Below are 23418 nucleotides of genomic sequence, written 5' to 3'. Positions count from 1 at the left end.
GAACAGACTAGGACCCACTTTGTTCTATAACATCAGGAACCAGACTTACACATCTCCACTTTTGTCTCTCCCACCTTCCAGCCAGGAAATTGGTGGGAACTTCTCAGGGGAATTGCCTAAGAGACAGCTGGTTGTCCACACACCAAACCCATCACCCTATGGTGAAGACTACCAAAACCAAGAAGCTCCACCCACATGCACTGAGTTTTCATCTGTTTCTAAGTGCCTGAAGCATAAATATCCCTCTATTCTCAAGCATTTACTGAGAAGCTACTACATGCAGGGCACCATTCTACAGCACTGGGGATACACCAATGAACAAAACAAAGTCTGTCTCTCTCAAGGAGCTTACATTCTAAAAGGGAAATAGACAATAAACAAATGCAAAATACAGAAGAGAAGTAGAAATAAAACAGGAAAGGGGGATGGAGTATAAGGGAAGGGAGAAGAAGGAATGCTGTTTTAACCAGGAAGGTCAGAGATTTGAGCAGAGGCCAAAAGGGAGGGAGAAAACCACACAGATGTCTGCAAAGAATTTCTTAAGCAGAGAATTTCTTAAGAATTTCTTAAGCAGAGAGAAGAGCAAATATAAAACCCCTGAAAGGAGAGCACATTTGGCCGACTGGAAGTTCACCTGGAGCAAAATGAGTGGCACAGAATAATGAGGAGTAACATCAGAGAGAAGTGGACCAGAAGACAGGCCTGGAAGACTCTAGTTAAAGACTGAATTTTTATTTCAGGTGAAATGGTAAGCCGTGAGAAGAAAAGTGACATTATTTGACTTATGCTGTAAAAGAAACCCTTTACCAGATGTCTGAAGAAATGACTTGTGGGGCAGTGTGAGTCAAAGCAGAGAGGTCACTTAGGAGGCTATTAGAATCATCCAAGAAAGACATAAAGGTAGTCTGACAAAGAGAGGAAGAAGTGAGAAGGGGTAAGATTTGGGTTATGCTTTTGTTTTAATAATTTCAATTATTTTTAAAATATCAAAAATGAAAAAACAGTACAAAAAGTAACCACATATTCTTTACCAGGTTCACCTATTTACCTGCTGTCAACATTGTACTCCTCTATCATGTGTGTGTGTGTGTGCGCACACACACACACACAATTTCTGAATCACCTGAGGGTAAGTTTCATATATGATGACCCTTTATCCCTAAACACTTCAGTACTTCTTAAAAATGCAACATTCTCTTACATAATTACAGTACAGTTATCAACTTCAGTAAATTTAACATGATCTGTGGTGTTGGAGAAGACTCTTGAGAGTCCTTTGGACTGCAAGGAGATCCAACCAGTCAATCCTAAAGGAAATCAGTCCTGAATATTCATTGGAAGGATTAATGCTGAAGCTGAAACTCCAATACTTCGGCCACCTGATGTTAAGAACTGACTCACTGGAAAAGACCCTCATGCTGGGAAAGATTGAAGGCAGGAGGAGAAGGGGATTTCAGAGGATGAAGTGATTGGATGGCATCACCGACTCAATGGACATTAGTTTGAGCAAGCTCTGGGAGTTGGTGAGAGACTGGGAAGCCTGGTGTGCTGCAGTCCATGGGGTTGCAAAGAGTTGGACACAACTGAGCGACTGAACTGAACATTTTACCATTTGTACTCCAATTATACCAATTGACCCAAAAATGTCCTAGAATTTTGATCCCCTCCATTTCAGGATCCAGTGTAGGATGAGATACTGTATTTAGTGTCAGTCTCTTTAGGTTCCTTTGAAGTGAAAGTGAAAGTCACTCAGTCATGTCCAACTCTTTGGGACCCCATGAACTATACAGTCCATAGAATTATCTAGGCCAGAATACTGGAGTGGATAGCCTTTCCCTTCTCCAGGCGATTTTCCCAACACAAGGATCAATCCCAGGTCTCCTGCATTGCAGGTAGATTCTCTACCAGCTGAGCCACAAGGAAGCCCAAGAATACTGGAATGGGTAGCCTATCCCTTCTCTAACAGATCTTCCAGACCCAGGAATCAAACCAGGTTCTTCTGCATTGCAGGCAGATTCTTTACCAACTGAGCTATCTTTACTCTGGGACATTTCCAAAACGTATATGACATTAACATTCTTAAAGAATAAAGTCATCTCCCTCCATTTTAAAATTAGAATTTTCCTCCTGTTGGATTTATCTGAACTTACTCGTGATTAGATTCACGTTATGTACTCCCCGTGATACATGGGCAATGTTGTGATCTTCTCGGGTATCACGTCTGGAGGCACCGAGTGTCCATCCGTTCCTCCCTGGTGCGGTCAATTTGATCACCTGGTCAAGGTACTGCCTAATTTCTACACTGTACTACTTAGGTTACTTGTTTTGCCTTACCACTGAAATATTTAAGACCACATAAATATTCTACTCCTTAACAAAATTTCCCCCTATATTTAGAATTTGTTGATCTTCCTTGCCTGATCCAATTTTAACCATGATGACTGCAAAATGATGATTTTCCAACTCCAGCATTCTCTCACATTCTCTCCACATTTACTCACTTGCCTCTGCATTCTACTGTAATAGTCCTCCCTCTTCACCCATTCATGTACCTCTGTCGTTCAATTATCAGTATGAATTCATAAATTCTGATTTTTTCCGATGGTTTTATAATTCATTACTGTACTTAACTGTTTTGTTGCTCAAGCTGTCCCAGATGTGGCAAGCAGGAGCTTTTCAAACTGGCTCCTATGTCCTTGTGATTTGTCCCCATCATCTTTTTCAGTAATTCCCCACCTCCTGGCATAACAAAATGCTCCAGGATCAACTTGTACCTACTCTGCCCACCCTGGAATCATCCATTTCTCCAAGGTGCTCAGTTCTTTTAGTGAAGAATGATACTGGAGTGGGGACCTGGGTGCTAGTTGTGCACACTAATACTGTGATACGTTTGTTTCTTGGCCCTTTTAGATTCTAATTAAAGGGCCAACTGATGTTGCTCATGGAATGAAAATGAGCTATAAAAGAAAAAGAAAAATCAATGGTTACTTCAGCGTTTCTGGCTTAAGCTACCAGATGAGTGATGCTGGCCTATATTAAAACGAAGAAAAAAAAGTTTACAGAGGAAAATCAAGAATTCCATTTTGCATGTGCTCATCTTGGACTCCCTTATTAAATATCCAAGTGGAGGCATTCAGCAGGAAATTGGATGAGTCCATAACTCAGGAGAGAAGCTCAAGATGATGATATAAATTTGGGGAAAATCAGTATAATATTTAAAGCCATGGGACTAAATGAATGAAAAGATAGGGGTCACCAGACATTTGAGGACAGACCAACATAAACGGAAAAATATATAATCCAGAAGAAAAAACAATCCTGGTAGCAGATGAAAACTTAATGGGAAACAAAAGAAAATCTAAAATATCCTCAGTGATATCCTTAGAGATAGAAGACCTATATCACTGAAACAAAAGAAGGGAACGAAGGAAAAAAAATCAGTCCAAAGCCACTAGGCAGGGGTGAGTAAGGCAGATGTCTGGAGGGAGGTGGGGAAGGACGCACACCTAACGCAGGGTCGGCAGATCCCAAAGGGGACCTTGGAGAATATCTTCATAGATACCAATGGTGGCCTAGTGTGGGCTATGGGAGCCTCAAGAGGGTGACGAGAACACTCATGGGCTTGAGGGAGCAGTATTCTAGAGTACTAGATAGAGCCTCAGAAGGGCAAGAAGATCATCCCAGCAGAGGGTGAAGGCTTAAGACTGGGGAGAAGAGGCAAACAGTGACAAGAAGTTAGTTATAACCAGGGAGGGCTGATCTTCTAATAATGATATATATTGAATTAACAGAAGACAGGTTTCTCACTGTCAAAGAAGGGAGCCACAAACATGGAACAGGAGAAAATTGTAACTTTGTTGTGCTGAAATGGATTCATGGTTTATAGACAGGGATTTAAAATTCTCCTGAAAGTGTGTGTATGTAGGTATACATGCTGTGTCTGTCTGTGTGTGTGAGTATTCTTTAGGACTTTGGGGACTTAGGAGCATCAACACTCACTAGCAGTGAGATGCTTGTTTGCAATTCTTGGTTTCTAAATGCCATTCTCCACAAAAAGAAACCAGGGACACGTAGAGAATATGGCTGATTCCAGGGCTGGGGCAAAAAAAATACAAGCTGAGCTTGGAATATCTTGTTGGATCAGAACATAAGAAACCACTCAAAGAGTAATGAATTCATGTCAAAAGAATACAGAAGACAGTTTGAAGGGCTCTCATTGACCATGAGAATTACAGAGACAATGGTTCCAACATTCATGAGTTGCTAACCAAATTGTATTCTCTGGGCATCTTGCTATATAGAAAAAAGAAATTGTGATTTGATAAAACAATCATAGTTGGGGTTTTCATTATTTGCAACCTACACACATAGGTTGACAGGGGTAGGAGGGATGACTGAAAGCCAGCAAGTCCTAGTACTGATTAGAAGGTTAAGAGACTAAGTAACTTTAGACTTGGTAAGACAAAAATACATGTTGATACTCATTAAAATAATAGAATGTGAAACTCTTTAAGTTTGTATATGGAAAAGAGTAAAGCAAACCCAGTCAATTAAGAGAGTCATATAATTAGGCTATACCTGTAATGTTTTACTCCTTTAAAAAATCTGAAGCAAATATGACTACATGTATTACTTTGATAAAGCTGAGTGTGGGACATGGCTGTTCATTTCATTACTAATTTTCTTATGCTTTCAATAGATCATAAAACATATCTAACTTTAAATCGTCAATTGAGAAGCTACTGGACAGGACTTCTCTAGCAAACCTAAGATATGGGTCTCACATTGATCATCTGAACAATGATTTAACCACCAGCTGTGCAAGAGTCTTAAAAACTCAACATTCAGAAAAACTTAGATCATGATATTCAGTCCCATCACTTCATGGGAAATAGATGGGGAAACAATGGAAACAGTGACAGACTTTATTTTCTTGGGCTCCAAAATCACTGCAGATGGTGACTGCAGCCATGAAATTAAGAGATGCTTGCTCCTTGGAAGAGAAGCTACGACCAACCTAGATAGAATATTAAAAGCAGAGACCTTACCTTCCCAACAAAGGCCCATCTAGTCAAAACTACGGTTTTTCCAGTAGTCATGTATGGATGTGAGAGTTGGACCATAAAGAAAGCAAAGCACCGAAGAATTGATGCTTTTGAACGGTGGTGTTGGAGAAGACTTGAGAGTCCCTTGGAGTGCAAAGAGATCCTAACAGTCCATTCTGAAGGAGATCAGCCCTGGGATTTCTTTGGAAGGACTGATGCTGAAGCTGAAGCTCCAATACTTTGGCCATCTGATACAAAAAGCCAACTCATTAGAAAAGACCCTGATGCTGGGAAAGATTGAGGGCAGGATAAGAAGGGAATAACAGAAGATGAGATGGTTGGATGGCATCACCGACTCAATGGACATAAGTTTGAGCAAGCTCCAGGAGTTGGTGATGCTACAGTCCATGGGGTCACAAAGAGTCAGACGTGACTGAAGTGAACTAAAATGAAGCAAGAGTCTACAGAATCAAAAAAGAGGTGGAGGCAATGCTAGCTAGTTTAAGTAGAAGAGGGATTAAGGAAAGATATGGAGCTTATAGAATTCCCAAGAGGGCCTGATGCCTATGTAAACTGCAATACCACCACCCAAATCCTCATTCATGACTGCTACTAGGCACCAGATCCACGGCTCACATCTTGGGAGCCGAGGATTCTGCCATGTTACACCCTCCACCATTTGCTACCCATGAAGGCCAGTCTCTATGCCAGCACTCCCTTCATTAGGAACAGATTCCCCACTGCACCATGTTCTTCACACTTTTCTCTCTGAAACTCAAGTAACTGCATCTGATTGTGTGAGTCTGAATCACATGACTGAGCCCTGGTTATTATAAAAATAAAGAAACTATCTTTTGGCTTGGGAATACAGAACCAAAAGTAGGATTTCCCCCATATAGGACAGCCATTCCAAGAGCTGAGTAACTACATATTTTTTAAAAATCCAAAAAGTCCACTATAGTCTATGATCACTGAAAATTGGCCTAAGAGGTCTACTTAACACAAGAAAACACTTAAGCATAGTCAGGATGAAGATCACAGACCTCACAGGTTCAGAAGGTTACATGTATGGTTTACTGGACACTATAAAGGGCTACTTACCCCTCTCCTCTACCATCACACACACACACACGATGCATGCATCTACTCATTCCTGCCCATCAGCGTAAAGTTACATCATAAAATATATTATTTGAACAAAGTGTCTTTTAAATTATAAATCCCTTGAGAACTGTAAAACATTAACCTAACATCAGTCAATAGTAAGTTAGTATAGAGTACTCACCTCTCAGAGACAAACACTAAAAAAGTGGAAAGCTTTATAAAAGCAAAGAGAAGGAAGTGATGATTAGGGAATGCATACGATCATCAAAACAAGTATTAAAACAGAACTGACTGTATTTTTTATAATTCTTCTTTCATAAAGTAACCAAGTTTTTTGTCCATTTCTCTATTTAGTTGTCTTTTTCTTAATAAAATGAAGGAATTCTTTATACATATATACACACACACAGATATATATATATCCTAATATTAATTACAATGATCTACATTGCAGTATCTTCTCCTACCCTGAGGCTTATACTTTTGTTTTCTTTATGGTTTATAGTCTTCATTTTAATGTAACTGATTCGATCTTTTTCTTTTAGATGTGATTTTTGTGTTATGTTTAAAAGAGATCTTTCCCTACTCTGAAGTCACAGATAAAACTATATTTGCCTTTTTCCTTGGTTTTTAATTGAGATGGTAATTGTCTTCAAGATATGAAGAACTTAGATTATCCTCAGAAGTACAGTTGCATTATAGAACCAAACAGCTACAAAGAAAATAGCTAGGACCACAGGATTTTTTTTTCCCAAAAACAAATCAGTATCAAGATGAAAAATAATATAAAAATAACTTATCAAATGTCAGTCTGTACCACATCCTCCCATCCAAAAAATAAAATTTTAATGAAGTGCCTCTCAAAAGTAAAATAATTATAATCAATCTGCAGTTGTGAACTACCTACTTACTAAAATTTACTTGTAACCCCAAAATCAATCCTCAGGTACGTCAGCAGTCATTTGCAGACATGCGTATGTGCAGAATGGAGAAAACTTTGAGCTGCCAGATGTGCATGTTCTCAGCTGGTTCAGCAAGAATCCTTTTTGTAGTTTACTTAGTGCCATGTTTTCACATTTTTTTGCTTTTTGTTGGTGATTTCGTTATTTTAAATGACCCCAACCAAAGTCCTAAAATGCTGAATAGTGTTCCTAAGTAGAAGAAGAATGTGAGGAGCTTTACAGAGAAAATATGTGTATCAGAAAAGTTTTAGGGCTTTCCTGGTAGCTCAGTGATAAAGAATCCACCTGTCAATTCAAGAGACATGGGTTCTATGCCTTATCTGGGAAGATTCCACACACCGCGGAGCAACTAAGCCTACGTGCCTGTGCTCTACAGCCTGGGAGCCACATCTGCTGAGCCCACACACTGCAACTACTGAAGCCCATGCACCCTAGACTCAATGCTCCTCAACAAGCGAAGCCATCACAGTGAGAAGCCCACGTATAACAGCTAGAGAGTAGCCTCCGCTGGCTGCAACTAGAGAAATGCCCACACAACAACAAAGACCCAGCACAGCCATAAATAAATAAATAAATAAAATTTTTTTAATTTTATTTAGGCAAGAGTCATAGTCCTATTGGCCATGAGTTCAATGTTAATGAATTGACAATATATATTAAATAGGGATTTTTAAACAGAAATACACATACAACAAAGTTATGTACTGGTGGAATGAAAAAGGTATGACCAGAGATTCACAGGAATCTAACCCTGTATTTTCCTTAGGAGCAATGGTTCAGAATTCACTAATTTGGTATTCAAGGAAACATTATGGAACATAACTTTCATGAACAATGAAAATGGATTGTAACTTTAAAGTTGCAGAAAGTAACTTAGGATTCTTAGGATCTTAGGATCCTAACTACTTAGGATTCTGTCAAGCAACAGCTGTTTAGATTTTCCACTGGAAAAATGTTATAATGGTAGACTACCAAAACAAGGCTTAAAAGTAAATACTGTATGTATATAGTGATTTATCACCATTCAGAATCTCCCATTTCGTCTTGAAGGCCAGGAAAGTACTTTATCTATATCTGTACCTTATCTAGACTTGATCCATAAGCAGACTTTATTTACATACCCAGAAATGAGATTTAATAACTCAATGTATAAAACACTGATATATAAAGCAGAACAGAAATATATTAATTATTTTAAAAAAGAAATGTCTCTCTTAACATACTAATATTTCATACTTGGGGAGCTTCATTCTATCATAGTATCATGATACTTGATATCAAATTAATAATCAAAAGTCAACTGATAAGCACAGAACTAGATAGTATTGAACGATATTTAATAATGAAAATGGTCTGATGAACTATCCCTGCCCTACAATAAAAACACATTTCTAATAATAATAATCTACCTTATTTATTAAGAACTAATTAGATACTGATAAATTAATTTGATCATGTAAGCCTCACAACAACCCTAAGGTAGGTAACACACTATTAAACATTTTAGACTAGGAACTTGAGTTTAGAGAGGTTTAAGAATCTTACTAAAAGTCATGCCTTTAGAACTCTTCACAGGCTTCCCACCATTCTTCGGAATAAAATTCAAATTCTTCTTCACCAGGCCCCAAAGCCCCTGTGTGATCGTGCTCCTATTCATCTCCCAACCTCACTACCACCATTCTTCCCCCTTACACATTATGCTCCATCACCCATGCATCCATTCTGTCCCTCAAATACAGTAAATCCTTTCCCACACTCAGGCCTACACATTTGTTGGTCCTTATTCCTGGAATGTTTTTCTCCTGGCTCTTTTGAAGCCTGCTCATTCTAACTATCCCAGTCTCAGTCAAATGATACCACTTCAAAAGTATCTTCTTTGAATAATCTATCTAAAGTGGTCTCATCTAGTATCTCTTTCATCATTCTGTTCATTTCAAGCACAGCACCTCATTCAATCATTCATTTACTTTGATTTTGTCTATTTCCCCAGAAGCATGCAAAAGCTCAGTTAAGAAGTAGATTATCTGATTTATAGGCTTCCCTGATGGCTCAGCTGATAAAGAATCCACCTGCAATGCAGTAGACTCCAGTTCAATTCCTGGGTCGGGAAGATCCCCTGGAGAAGGGATAGGCTACCCACTCCAGTGTTCTTGGGCTTCCCTTGTGGCTCAGCTGGTAAAGAATCCACCTGCAATGTGGGAGACCTGGGTTCGATACTTGGGTTGGGAAGATCCCCCTGGAGAAGGGAAAGGCTATCCATTCCAGTATTCTTGCCTGGAGAATTCCATGGACTGTATAGTCCGTAGGGTCACAAGGAGTCAGACATGACTAAGCAACTCTCATTTTCACTAACTGATTTACTTATTGCTAGCATAGTGCCTGGCACACAAATTGGTATCAAGATTTTCTCAAAGAAGTAACTAGAATGAATCATCACTTAGCAGAGGAGATTCAAAGACTAAATGGAGGGCTTTCCTGGTGGTTCAGTGGTAAGAATCAACCTGCCAATGCAGGAGACACGGATTCAATCCCCAGTCTAGGAAGATCCTACATGCCAAGGAGAAACTAAGCCCACATGCCACAACTACTGAGCCTGTGCTCTAGAGCCCAAGAACTGCAACTACTGAGCCCACCTGCTGCAACTTCGTGTGCAAATTCACATTCCTATTTTGGAGGCTGACCAATAATTTTTTTCCTTTTACTGTAAAAAACATTGGTGGAAAAACTGATCAAATTTGAATAAGGCCTACAGATTAGATAAAAAATATTATACCACTGTTAATTCCCTGATTTTAATAATGATAGTTATAAATATCTAATAGTTTAAATAATAGTTATAAAAGAGTATCTTTGTCTTTAGAAAATATACACTGAAATTTTCAGTGTCAACAGAGCATCACATCACAACTTACATATAGTTCAGAAGAAAACACTCTGATTAAGCATATTCATTTATATCTCTGTCCTTTAGTATATTTTATATATGTGTATAGATACACAGATAGAAAGGGAAGAAGAGAGAAAACAAAACTTAAAAAAAAAAAGAAGGGTATGTGAGCTCAAAAGAAGTCATTTGGAAGAACACATGCCTGCTACAAGGGAAAATACTCTTTATATTTTCAAATATAAAGAGATGGAATATAAGAAAACATATTACACAATAACATACATCACTAATTTTATTATGAGGAGAGAAATTTCTGCAACAAACCTTTATCAGGAATAGCAGTTTCTTTTATGTTTGTAATTTTTACGGTCTTTTGTTAACAGTAGAGAAAACTATGGTAAGAAATAAATCAATACTCAACTAAACATATCAACACAACTAAATAAATGAGTTTGGAGGTCATACACTCATTTTCAAAGGAAATCCTTTTACTTGGTTATTCTCAAAACTGCATTTTAAGAAAGGAGGCAGGATAAACAACAAGGTCCCACTGTATAGCACAGAGAACTGTATTCAATATCCTATAATAAACCATAATGGAAAGGAATATGTATATATATGCATATAACATGTATATGTGTGATGGAATCATTTTGCTGAACAGCAGAAATTAACACAACATTGTAAATCAACTATACTTCAATAAAATACATTTTAGAAAAAAAATTAAATTTAAATAAGGAAGCAGAGTTGTAGGCAGGAAAAATAGAACGATTTGAAAATTCTTCTTACGCTAGAATAAAGTGCTGTATCTCGTGTAGACAGATACACCAACGGAATTTTGCTGACTGAAGACACAGCAGCCTAATTCAGCAGCCTGAAGCCTGGAAAAAACGTTGGAAGGATGCAAACAGAGAGGTACTTTAAAATAGAAACACAGTCAAAGTATTTTATTGTTCATATTAATCTAACATTAATATATGCAAAATTTATTTTAGCTAGCTCAAAAGGAAATAGAAGGATCTGTGTAAATTTAATCCAACAAATATTCACTGAATGCTTATATTAATTCCTGGTGCTCAGATTAGTGTTTCTGCTAAAACCTTTAAATGAAAGAAAGGATAAAACGTACATGCTGAAATGATTACTATTAGTAAACATCCCATGAAACTAGAAAACAATATTTCCCCAGGAGAGAACCATTCTCCAATAGCAGCAGCCATTCCAACCAGTTTGTTTCACAGAGGCACTGGGGTGGTGCTGGTTAACAGACTTGTGTTTAGAATAGCAGATATACCAGCTTCTAGAGTTTTCCATGTACTAAGTTACTAAATCGGTATACAAATACAAATCTGTTTTACTGGCATAATTAACTTCTAGAACATATTATTAATACTTCAGGTTATAAGACTATACATTAAAGAATTGCTTTCTGGATCAACATTACAATACAAGACCTGTCAAGAGTTTCTTAGCAGAATATATACCACCAAAGGGTTCACCTAAATAACTATTTATACTCTACTTCATTCCATGAGGAACTGGAGATATTAACAGGAACCTGTAAACAGTTTAATTTAGCTCTTTCTCATTATCTACCATGTCCAACCTCTTTTATTGGTATCACCCCTTATTTATCTTTTCAATATAAATTTCTGTGATGCTTCTTTCAAGTGGAATAGATCTATCAGTAAACATCATTGAGTCCATAGTTAAAACAGAAACCAAATACCATATTGTTAAGATCTGGTGGTCTATTATTACAGCTTTAACCTCAAATATCTTGCAGCATTTAGTACTATAATTGTTATTACTGTTGTAACAGTAACTGGAGCTAACAATGACAATAATAACAAATATCACTGAAACAATGGAATTACATGATTTGTGAAGCTTTGCCTTCCAAGAAGGAATCAAGAAAAATAAACTGAATGTATACATCCCAGAAAATAAAGTGATAAACATTAGACAAAATTGAATGTAATGAGTATAATTCTCCATGATTTAAAAAGATGTTAAAACTCACTTCTATGGGTCAAAGATGTTATAAACACATAGAAAATTACTACTAATTTCTAGCTCGTGACACTTTTATCCTATCCTATACACTTGATTATATATGCCTTTCAAAATGGAGAATTATCTGCTAACACTCAGTCTACCCTACATGTATGCATTTAATTATATCCACGCCCAGGAAAAGAAAATCTTGCCTACCCTATAAAGCTTAAAGATGACTCAGTAACGAAAACAGATTGCAGGCAGTGAAACAATATTTTAGAAGGGAAAAATGTTCACATTTAATTAGTAACGTGAACATTACAAGCCCCTCCTAAGGCAGAACAACTCCTTTATTTTTTTAATTAATGTTCCTTCTGGTGATCTACATTTTGCATCATGATCTAAAATGTATTGTCTTAATATGAAAAAAACAAAGAAATAATCAAAACACGTAAGGTGGGGCCAAAAGGTGATTTAATATCAGGATGGAGATGTGTAGCATCAGATAAACAACTGGAAATACCTTAGGAAATAAAAAACCTAAATGTAAATATATTAAATTAAGTATTTTTAGGAATGGAAATAAAACCTTAGAAGAGTAAAGTGAGTTCCAATAGTCATTCTTTTTTTCTGGCTGTACCACAAAGATTGTGGGATCTAAGTTTCCCAACAAGGGATCCAATCCATATCCCCTACAGTGGAAGGACAGCGTCCTAACCACTGGACCACCACTAGTCCCCCCAATAGTCATTTGTTAAAGTTAATACTAAAACATTACAAATGTATATCTTATTTATAACAATCTAGTTAAACAACTTGGGATTTGTTTTTTTCCTTAAGATGGCAGTTAATTTCATTAGAAAGGAACAAAAACCTATTTGTTTACTTATATCCAAACATGACTTTTAAGAATCCATTAACTACCACAGCTGCCATGGAAAATTCATATGTATTGCCAGGAACACATAAAGGCATGATATAAGGGAACAATAATTAGAAAATGAAGAAAATGTATTAAAGTTTCTGGTTTTGTGCAGCTAATTTTTTCATCTCTTCCATCCCTTCATACCCTTTACCCTCAAGAAGTTTCCAGAACCCAAAGAAATTTATTTGGGAAATATCTGTTGAAAAACAAATCAAATATAAATGACTGCCACACTATTCTAAGGGGTTTTGTTTTGTTTTGAAAGAAATGGGTAAAGGGGAACAAGAGAAGGGAAAGACACAAAGTGCTAACTTTAACACCAAGGGGATGGTTGGGGGAGCAAGAAGTTAGTGCGATTTATAAGTGGTATCAATTCTGGCTTAGAATATAAATTTCACTAATGAAGACTTTGAGAACTTGTGTATAATTATAGACAAATGTATTAACAATCTTTTGAAACTCCATGGGAGTAAAAGACCCATCAGTGTATTTCATACTCCTAGATTTAAACAGCTTTTCTAACAAGCTGTCTGGGTAATTACTAAGCTCTCTAAGAATTACTGTGAACTTTGTACCTTTTTAGTTCACTGACAGATGACTATTTGTTATTAGCTCAAATAATAATAATGTATTAAAATGCTTGTTTAATATACGGAAACATATGTTTGCATTTAGACTACAATGAACTTTGTTCCCCAGAAATATATTGTGAAAAGTCACACAGAAATCTGTGAATCAGCAGCAGGGCCAACAAAAGTGAAATTAGCTGCTATTTGTCTCCAAGCGTGTGATAAATAAAGCTACCTCATGCCTGGATGTGTATTTTTGAAGAACATTTCTTGATTCTACAGAAAACTTCTGTTGCTGTTTTTATCTTAATGCTTTGTTTGTGATCTCTTACATACCTACAACTGGAAAAGAAAGCATATTAAATTCTCCTTAAGAATTCCTGATCTTTACAATCATGGTTAAGTGTGCTAATCTGATTTTCTAAAAACCAAATAATTCACCTGAGTAGAGGCAGAGTAACTAACAAACCAAACGAGCTATCAACAAACTCTAAAGGAGGACATTCTGGAAACTAAAGCAACTTTAATGAGAGAAAAGTTCAACCAGAAGGAATTCTTGTGTCTTTGGTGTGTCATTTAGAGCATGTAACTAATGTTACTGGAAACTTCTGACTCATTTCAAAACTCTACATTTTACTCTAAGCCCTTGAAGTAGAATCCAGCCTCTTTAATGTGTTGGTTATTTAATTTCAAGGCTTATTTTATGAATTTTTCTTTTGACATTAAATATTAATATCTCATAACATTTTTCTTAGTCACTATATTATTGTAATTCTATTAATTAAAAATATGAGCAGAAATAAGAGGCAAATGAATGGTTGTTAGCATAATGGTAATAGGAGGTTTTCAACTAAGAATTATTGGGGGGGTGTTTACCATATTAATTAGGTAATCTCTGTCATTTGTAAACAACACTCAGTGTAAACACACTAAATCTAAACTTTTAAATATAGTAAACCTAAATATAAGAATGTACTGGTGCAAGTTAGAAATTGTACATAAAATAACTATGCAATTCTCTTTAAACAAAGCCTCTCAGCATTACGCACAATTAAGAACTTAACTAATGCTTTCTGGTGTTGGTTAATCAAGAAAATCTCTTTGGAATAGATGGACTCAAGTTATGATTTAAAGAAGGAAATAACAGGCAGATAGGAAGAAAACTATTCCCTATATATTAGACCTTACAGCCTCCCAACCACCAACAATATATCTCTTTTCTTAGCCATAGGATACCCACTCACAAGTCTTTACAACATCCATGGTGGTGGTAAGGAACAATTTAATACAGCAGCCCACCCCAAAGAAAATTTCCACTCAACTTTAAAGGCTTGTCATATCTGTCCCATCAATTGGTGAGAAGAGATGAAAATGGATTCTCAAGAGCAATAGGCTTAATGCACTACCCCTGAGGTAGTAAACCACCCCACTTAGTGTAAATAGTTTTGAAACCTGGTGATATAAGTATAAGATCCATTTCTCATCTGTAAAAGCAAAGGCTAAAGCATATTAACTGCTATGGCTTCAAACCATCAGTAAAGCTAACACACCAGGAGAAAAAGGTGAAGTTCTACTCTTGGTGGCTCTGGACTCTAACCCTGGGCAGGGAAACCAATATGTGCCAAGTCCAGTTGCCAATTTTGAGTTATTCCCACACTAATCATATTTTCACTATATACTACTAACTATATAACCCCAAGTAAAAGAAAAGGAACATTTAGAACATTACAGAAGCACAAACTGGACTTTACAGCTTAAGAATCAAGGCCGAAATTAAGACAATCCAGAATATGCAAGAAGACTCTCAGTATTTCATATTAAAAATAGTGAAGATGCAAACTTTCAACAACTGCTCACTATATGTACAAATGCCACGCTTTCATCTCTCTCATAACATAAGCTCAAATATAATGATTAAAAGTGACAGCACTTCAGCAAGTCAGTTTTTAATTGCTTTATGACTTCATATAGGCTTATTTTACATTTTTTAAAGTTTAGTTTTTAAATTCTCACTAGCATTAAAAATAGAAATTATATTGTTATTAACAGTCTGTAGTCTCACAGTATCAACGCCAGTGAATAATTCCACTGGGTAAAGCCCTCTGTTAACATACTACGGGATCTGATACATGGGTTTCTTTATGGGAATCATGGTAGTTTACATGCTGTATATGACTGTTTGAGTACATATTAATACAAGGCTCTGAGGACTAAAGGATTTAGTAAAACTGGAATTATTTATTTTACTGGTTAACTTTAGAGTATATGCTTCCATCAGAAAGAATACAATAGCAGTAAAAAATAATAGTTTCCTAAACTCTGAATCTAAACATTTTTTCAGCTGCCAAATCATTCTCCATACAGGTCTGAAGATAACACTAGCTAGGTGCTATACGTGAAAACATTACAAATCAGAAGAACAACACCGGTATTTTCTCTTTGTTAAGATACTCATATCTTATTACAACATAATACACCTCAGAACACATTTCAGTCCTGCACAGGTTTTTACCTGGGACCATACCAAAAGGGTTTTCATTTACAAGTAACCATCATCTAGAAAATGCTTCTGGAGCACAGGCACAAAGAACAGAATTATAATGGGGCTGGTACATATAAGGGATATAGCCATAGAGGCAATATTACAAGAGTTCCTTTAGAGTGAGGATGAATCCAGTGGCTGCTGTTTGTACACTACCATTAGTAAGACTGTTCTGCCCAAGGCAGAAAAGTTGGTAAGTGAATGTATCAATACTGAATTCAGTCAGTGTTGCCTTCAAAATGTAATGCCTCATTCAGCGCAAACATTAGGAAGAGGCTAATGGAAGGGTTTTCTAGACAGCTAGATTGAACACAACATGAGGTCCTCCCTTGGTATACACACTGAACAGTGTTTAATTCTGCCTTCTGGTTGCCCAACACTGCTATCTTTAGAATGAGAGGGTGGGAGAGACTCTGGGTTTTGCTTTGTTTTATCAATTTATAGAGCAATAACAACAACAACAACAACAAAATACCCATAAGACCTCTATTTCCTTTTCACAGACCAAACATAACCCTGGCAAAAGGCATAAATGGGTAATTATAATAGCTTAGAGTACTTATCTGTTATTTTATCCTCAGACTCTTTTTTTCTTATAAATTGACAATGGTGACATAGGGAAAACTAAAATATTATCTTCTCATAGTACTATATGAGCAATCATTCAATAACAGAAATTAAGCAGTAACTAAAAGTCAGCTTTCCATTTTTTTTTTTTTCTTTTACCTACCTCAGTTCAAGAAAGATTCTTAGTCCTAAAATTTTGTTGTTGCCCAAAGAGGCAATCTGCCCTAGGACTATGCTTCTCAAACTTTAATGTGTATGTGATCACCTGGAATACTTGTTAAAATACAATTTCTGATTCAGTAGGTCTGGGGGGTGGGGCATGACAACCTACAGTTCTAAGCCCCCAGGTGATGGCCATCCTACCAGTCCACAGAGCACACTTTTGAGTAGCAAGTATCTCACAAATACAGGAGTAAAAAATACAGTTTTTTTATCTCCTGCCACTCTAACATTTCCACACTTTAAATTTCTTTTATTCAATTTCTCCAGGCTTTAATTTCCTCATTTGTAAAATGAAGAATTCACATACACAGACTTTTGTAAGAAAGCATTATGGGTGCATGCTAAGTCACTTCAGCTGTGTCCAACTCTGTGCAACGCTATGGACTACAGCCCACCAGGCTCCTCAGTCCACAGGATTCTCCAGGCAAGAATACTGGAATGGGCTGCTGTGCCCTCCTCCAGAGGATCTTCCCAACTCAGGGATCGAACTCGCATCTCTTACATCTACCTGCATTGGCAGGTGAGTTCTTCATCACCAGCACCACCTGGAAAGCCCACAAGCATTACAGTAAAAATTTTAAACCCTATCACACTATGAAGTCAAGTGACAGGTACAAGAAAGTCTATTACACTGTTCTCTCTAGTTTGTACATGTTTTAGATCTTCATAATAGAAAACTTTTAAAAATGTGATCACTCACTAAATTCCCTACAAGAACTGTTTCACTTTTCAAATATTTTTTTTTTGTCTCTTATATGATATTATATATGTTTCAATGCCATTCTCCCAGATCATCCCCCCCCCACAGAGTCCAAAAGACTATTCTATACATCTATGTCAAATTTTTAAAACTTCATCTAACAGGCACAAAGAAAAGTTTGGTGTTCACTATCTTAATTGTAGTGATAGAATCATAAGTATATACACATCAAAACTTATCAAATTATAATTTTTAAACATACACAGTTTAAGTGAATTACACCTCAATAATTCTTATAAATAAATATAATAAAAATTTATCTCCTCAATTTTTGTTTATGAAAAACAAAAACAACAGTCTGAAATTCTCAATGGTAAACCATTGTTCCCCATCACTGGGAGCCATAAACTAAGGCTGGCCTTTGAGTCTTGACATAAAGGACAATACTATAGTGCCCAAGTTACCAGTTTCCAATCAGAAAACTAAGACTCCTTAGTTTCAGTTGATCATGCCCATATCCTCACTCACTGATCACCAGTTATACAAAGCCTACTCTGGCCACCTCCATTCTCATCTTCCTTCATCTCCACACAATCCTCATCCTAACCATCTCGGAAATTATCATTCTTCAAATAGTCATACCATGAAGGATCTATTCCATTGTAAACGCTGCTTCCTCTGTCAAAAATGTCCTTCTTACTTTTTCTGCAATTTAGACTCCTCTCTGTCCTTTGTGACGAAGCTCAAAATCAACTTCCTTTGTGAAGCTTTTCCTAACTTCTAGGCAATGATTCCTAGGCAATCATTTGCTCTGTCCTCCTTACTCTTAACTCCAGTGTTCTCTTCATACTTCTAGGATTCTAAATAAAATAGTCTACAAAATCAATCATGGAGCTCTGCCAATATATATTTATTTAACATATATATATATATATATATATATATATATAATGTACATGTACTACTATTATTAGCTAATATCTTATGCAATGGTATACAATTAAGGTGAGGTTTATTGTTGCAACAGTGGTAAATTATAAAGTATATAAAAATTTTAAAGATTATAATTAAATTACAAAATCACCTCTGTGCTTTTAATATTTTCACTGACTTCCCATCAAACATTATAGACCATAATTAATTTCCCCTCATGCACAACTAAGAGCTAGAACCGAGAGTAGAGTACCAGTTCTCCCATTTTCTTAACACACTTGCATCATTCCTCTTGTGTCAGTCCATGTGTTTCCTTGCAGATCTTTCTTAGATAACGTGTCCATTTCACCAGCATTTCATTAAGTTAGCTCTAAGTAACATACACATACAAATACTCCCAACCAGTAACACAAGCTGGCAAGACATCAAAACAAACCTGGAACTCCCATTATTTCTCCCCAATAACAAATACTTTAAAGTAACAAGAAGCCTCTAACACAAACCACCATGCCACTTCCTATTTTAAACATTAGTAAAGTTAAAATCTTATTTTTAGGAAAGTATACATTAGAACAGCCACCTCAGGAAGAGATTTCACAGCATCTTTAGTAAAGTTGATGATGTGTGCCCTATGAACCAGTTTGGTAGGCAGCCTCTTAGGAAGGCCTCACAGGATCCCACCTCCTGTTACTTGTGATGGAATTCTAAGATTAGAATACAAATACACTGTGGCTTCCACCTTAGGCTCCCTCTCTCATTCACTCTGCTGGAAGCCAGCTGCCACTCTGCTGGAAGCTGCCCTATGGTGGCCTTGTAGAGAGATGTCTCTTTCTAACAGTCAGTGAGGACCTGAGACCTGCCAACAGCCAGGCGAGTGAGCAAGGAGGGAGATCTTTCCCCAGGCAAGCCTTGAGATGGCTGGGGATCTGCTGCCACCTGATTCTAATCTTGTTGGAGAGTCTAACCCTGGGGCACCCAGTTAAGCTTTGCCTAGATGCTTAACACACAGAAACTGTGAGATGATAAATATTTGCTGTTTTAAGCTGCTAAGTTGTGAGTTGATTGCTTGTGCAACAACTGATAACAGCTCAAAAAGATGTGGAAGGAACATTTATAACAGCACTTAGAGATAAGAAAAAATAGGGCAATTTAAGCACTCACCATCAGGAAAATTAAGAAAGAATTTTAATTATATTAAAATGTATATATATACATGTATATTAAAATTAAGAAAGTCATACAATGGAAGACTATGCAGCAGGAAAAATAAATGAATTTGAGCTAAATGAATCTGTGCCAAAAAATTTTTAAATCAATGTTGGATGGGGAAAAAACATATCACAGAAAGATAAGAACAGTATGAAACAATTTTATAAGGTTCAAAATATGTAACTAAAAAAAAAAAAAAACTTGTGAATGAAGAACACCAAATTCAGTGTGGGCAGGAAGGAGAAAAGAGAAAGGGAGTGGGATTAGGGAAGAATACATAGTAAGCTTCCAACTGCACTTGTAATATCTTATTTCTTAAATGCTATGTATATGGGTGTTGGTATGTTATCTAACCTTTTTATATTGTCTGAAATATTTTGCATGAAAAAACTATAAAGAAAATAAATACAGTGAAAAGGATACCTTTAAGTAGACGTTTTGATGGTTTCTGGACCATAACAATGGATCTGAGGATATGTCCCACAAGAGACCACTACTCTACTTGGACACAACTCACTGTATCAGTGATCTATTTAGATGACTGTCTTGCCCCTTGGCTGTAAGGAACTCCAAGGTCAATAAAAAGCACCCAGTAAATGTTTGCAGAATAAATTAATGGTATGAAAAATGCTTATATGGGTTTCATTTTCCTAACTTAATAACTGCTTATTTCCAAATAAACTGACCATAGCTTTATCTCCATAGGAAACAACTAATTATCTAAGAAAAATTAACTTGGCAAAGCTGCACCCACTGTTGTTCATTAACTATTATTAATAATTGTCCACATTCATTAAAAATGTTGGTGCAAAGCTCAATCTTCCTCTCCATCCCAAATCATGCTATTAGGCTGGCTTCAAGGAGAACATAAAAAATTCAACCAACATCTTAACATTACAGTTCTCTGACCACCTTAAAAATCAATAACCTTAAGCTCCATTTCACTTTGACTCATCAACTCCTAAGGCCACGTCCTAGACTTTATCATTCATCACCTGGAACTGCTTGATCTATGAAGTTAAATTCAATGCCTCACTCTAGACCACAGTCTCTTATTCTGCCAGCCTCCTCAGTCCCTTTCTCCCACTCCACCTATTACTACATCTGAGTCAATCTGAGCCTCAAATCCCTCTGCCTTAACTCTCTTACCTATTCACAATGGATTATAAAGCTGAATATTTTAACTATTCTTACAACAGAGCCCCATAATCCACTTCCCCCATCCTTTTCTCCCATCTGCCAAGAAAAAAACCCAAGTATATACTGGTGTTACAATCTATATTTACCTTGTATCACCTTTTAATTATCATCCATCTCACTTTCTAACTTCCTCTTTTCATTCAAATGTCATCTTTATATTGAAACAATGATAAGGTTACCTTGTTTCAGTTTTGTCTGCTCATCATTCTCCTCTTTTGCAACTTTACCTTCTTAGCTTTCACTCAACCACAAACCCCTGGTTTTCCTTGTACTTTGTAACCATTAGTTCTCTGCCTCCATTCTCTGAACCCTCTCTGATTATCTTAACCATTCATGCATTTTCCATAGTAGTTATTGTTCAGTCATTTAAGTCATGTCCAATTCTCTGTAACCCATGGACTGCAGTATGCCAGGCTTCCCTGTCCTTCACTATCTCCCCATGTTTGCTCAAATTCAAATCCATTGAGTTAGTGATGCCATCCCCTGTCACTCCCTTCTCCCAATTCCTATTTATAGCTCAGATCTCCTCCCTAAGAAAGAAAGATGCAAACTCTTGTATCTAACTGCCTGTAGAACATATAATAGGGCCTTCCCAAAGGCACCACAAGCTCAACATGCTCAAAACTCAACTGTCAGAATCAAATTTTTCAGAACTCTAAAATAGTCAAGAGTTTACAGCAAACAAGCAGGCTGCTGCTGCTAAGTCGCTTCAGTCGTGTCCGACTCTGTGCGACCCCATAGACGGAAGCCCACCAGGCTCCCCTGTCCCTGGGATTCTCCAGGCAAAAACACCAGAGTGGATTGCCCTTTCCTCCTCCAATGCATGAAAGTGAAAAGTGAAAGGGAAGTTGCTCAGTCGTTTCCGACCCTAAGCGACCCCATGGACTGCAGCACACCAGGCTCCTCCATCCATGGGATTTTCCAGGCAAAAAAATCTGCACTAAATCTAAAAAAAAAAAAAAAATCCAGATAACTTTAAAACGGTACTGCACTAAATCTAAAAAAAAAAAAAAAAATCCAGATAACTTTAAAACCGTAGAAAACTTCACTGCACTTTACTTTTCCTTGTCCTATCTCCAAACCTGGCTCAGGGGTGGTCTCAGAGACAGCAGTTTGTGATCCTAGCATGGATTCTGAAGAAAGCAGAGATCTTAATCTCAGAGAACTGGGGGGTTTTTGACCTATCTAGAATCTGCCTGCAATACGGGAGACCTGGGTTTGACCCTGGGTTGGGAAGATCCCCTGCAGAAGGGAAAGGCTACCCACTCCAGTATTCTGGCCTAGAGAATTCCATGGACTATATAGTCCATGGGGTTGCCTTGCAAAGAGGCTGACACGACTGAGCGACCAACTTTCACTCACTCACATGCTGCCTGAAGGACTGATGCTTGTCTCTTTTCATCTAACTCATGGTGCAAAAAGAGACATTCCTTTAAAAACAAACAAAGGTGAGAAAAAAAGAGGGGGAGATAAAAACAAAGAACCCTTCTGCCTGCAGGGGCAAAAGATGATAGCTGAAGCAAACAATAGCAATAGAGCACTGAAAACCTGGTAGAAAAGGCAGGGGAGAGCACTTCTTGAAAAATTAGGGCATTCAAAAGTACCACACATACTGGAATTCAGAGGTCATGTGAATGCTAAGGGCAAGACACATGCTCTCACGTGTCTAAGAATACCTAAGTTTTCACCTCTGGTTGATCTCTAATCTTAGCACAAGCAGTGAGTAAAGACTAAGGCATAACTGCAAACAGCCTAGCTAATAGATGAAGGAGCCCCCCAAAACAGAGACAGTTAGCAAACACTGGGAAATTCTTTTCTCCTCCTCTGCTTCCTCTTCCTGCTTTTTTGGGGGGCTCCTGGCATTAAAGAAAATTTCTATCAAAACACTAGCTGAGGAAATTCCCTGGTGGTCCAGTGGTTAGGGCTCTGTGCATTCACTGCATGGGATACAGGTTTGATCCCTAGGGAATTCCACCTGCCATGCAGTGCAGCAAAAAAACAAAAACAAAACACCAGCTAAACATAAATTAAAGGAGATTTCAGAGTACATAAATGACAAATATGGACTTTACAAAAATAGAAATCCCTATACAAACAAGAGTCATAGTCCACAGCAAACAACAATTACTCTCCTTGAGGAAAAACAAGCTTATGATTTCCAGAGACACTACTTTATGTGATTCAAAATGTTCAATTTTCAACAACAACAAAAATATCACAAAGTAACAAGAAAGTAGGCCTATCCTTTGGGTTAGCCTACCCTCACACCTCAGGGGTGTACTATCCTTTGGGGGAAAAAAAAACCAGAAAGTATGGTTCATTCCAGAAGAAATTAACATTGTGCCTGAGGAAGCATAGATATTTGAACATACTAACTGCTAAATCGCTTCAGTCGTGTCCGACTCTATGCGACCCCATAGGCAGCAGCCCACCAGGCTCTGCCGTCCCTGGGATTCTCCAGGCAAGAACACTGGAGTCGGTTGCCATTTCCTTCTCCAATGCATGAAAGTGAAAAGTGAAAGTGAAGTCACTCAGTCGTGTCCAATCTTAGG

General features: G+C 37.2%; 1 protein-coding gene across 4 annotated transcripts in view; it reads right to left on the bottom strand.

Annotated features, from left to right (window-relative positions):
• PBX3 (PBX homeobox 3) overlaps positions 1-23418 on the bottom strand; it is a 225640-nt gene that overhangs the window by 159733 nt on the left and 42489 nt on the right. The window contains exon 2 of one of the 4 annotated variants that reach the window (XM_024999014.1): positions 10791-10882. The gene's annotated coding sequence lies outside the window, so the exon portion shown is untranslated. 4 annotated transcript variants of the gene reach the window in all.

Source organism: Bos taurus, chromosome 11 (assembly GCF_002263795.3).
Source record: "Bos taurus isolate L1 Dominette 01449 registration number 42190680 breed Hereford chromosome 11, ARS-UCD2.0, whole genome shotgun sequence".
NCBI lineage: Eukaryota > Metazoa > Chordata > Mammalia > Artiodactyla > Bovidae > Bos > Bos taurus.
Note: the sequence above shows the minus strand (reverse complement) of the source record. Positions and strands in the feature narration are given on the sequence as shown.